Source organism: Trachymyrmex septentrionalis, unplaced genomic scaffold (assembly GCF_001594115.1).
Source record: "Trachymyrmex septentrionalis isolate Tsep2-gDNA-1 unplaced genomic scaffold, Tsep1.0 scaffold32, whole genome shotgun sequence".
NCBI lineage: Eukaryota > Metazoa > Arthropoda > Insecta > Hymenoptera > Formicidae > Trachymyrmex > Trachymyrmex septentrionalis.
The window spans coordinates 3,651,005-3,652,869 of NW_017305485.1; positions in this window are offsets into that span (position 1 = coordinate 3,651,005).

Here is a 1,865-nt window from a genome sequence, read left to right on the forward strand (position 1 = left end):
CGATGAGTAGCGAAAGGAGGAAGAGACAGGAAGAGCATGCGATCCAACCCTCACAGCGATTGTTCTGCTACTGATCGCGCTTGGCGCGGGCGTCGATTTTATACACGCGCGCGCCACCTTGCGGTCGAAATTTTCGTTGCCACCGCGACGGATATACGTCTCAGAGGCATAGTTAGGGATTGGCGAAATTGGTCCCTGCCAGGGGTGCAAATCCAGGGAGAGCAAAAATTGTGATTCGTAAAATGTCGGAAATTTTGAATTTTATTGCAGCTCATTGAACGTACCTTACTATAAAAAATCACGTCACAAAATTGCGAAATCATGTAATTAAGACAAATAAATTATGTAATGAATTGTTCCAAATTATTATGTAATTTTAAAAAAATGATGTAATTTGAAAAGTTATGATATATTTTTTTTTTTCTATTTCTATCATTAAATTCTTTAAATTTCGGTAACTATAAAATCACATGATGGATGATATTATTTTTAATATCATGATTTTTCAAATAATGTGATTTTAAAAAATCATGTACTGGTTTGGAACAATTTTTTATGTAATTTACTTGTCTTAATTTACATGATTTTATTATGTAACTTTATGATTTTTTTCAATAGGGTAAACACAATGGAATTTGTATTTGGAGCTATATTTTGAAACGTGATGAAAATTATAAAAGTAAGCAAAGTTACTAAATGTTGATCAATGAAATTATGAACATTATAGTGCATTTGTTCACTTCCGTAATTTTTATTTCATTTCAAGATACACAAAATCGATTCCCTAAATTAGAAATGTTCGAAGGACAAGTGCCAGTATAGTTATAACCCAGGAAAATTCAAATCAGTATCTAGATTTATTAAAATATGATGTATAAGAACTTATATACTCTCTTGATGAATTTATCTAAACATTAAAAAATTGCTCTTCAAATATATTTAACTTACTCCAATGATTATGGCGTCTAATTATGATCAACGCAACTTTAGCAAGCTCAAATTGATAAAGAATTATCTACTATTTTGCGATTAATCAAGAAAGATTGACAATTTTATTATCAATAAGACAAAATAGTGACACAGATTAACTTAGCTATGATGAATAAATTCATGAAATATTTTTGTAAACATAAATTTAAATTTGATAGTAATAAAATACTTGTAATGTTTTTAATATAGTATCAATATTTAAGTATATTAGATCAGATGTCATTTTCTTAATCCTGCATCTCCATATTATGTTACAATAAAGCTACTACGGCTATCATCAAATAAAAATTTTTTTCTGAAGAGGGAGAGGCTTTAAAAAATATATTTTCTTACCAAGGGCGCAAGAAATTCTAGATATGTGTCTGCTCACTAATTTAATTGCTGTAAGAATTTCTTTAGATGAGTCAAAACGAGCGAGTATATGCATACAAGAATAACAAAGTCCGTTTTATAAGTTAATATTCTGCGTTGTTAATTTTTTTTTGCGTAGATGCGATAATTTAATGACGAATCAAGCAAATATGTATGCATTACGAGGCACGGAAAGTTTTGATGAACAGTGACCACCAATAGATTAATCTTTGTCTTTAAAAATTAGTTAAATTAAAATTGACTTGTAAATTAACCACTATGAATTTAAAAAAGATTTACAGAAAAAAACTTTAATTTATAATATAGTTTAGTTTTTAAACAATTTTTATACTAAATAATTTTTATATTATAAATACATATAGGATATGTCTATTCTTTTTATGAGGATTTTTGTATTTTATTTATCCGTTTTTAACACATGCATTAAATTTATCGGATGGTATCTACGCAAATCACGCAAATTATTATTTAATAAAATCAAAAAAATTTTACTTATTATATAT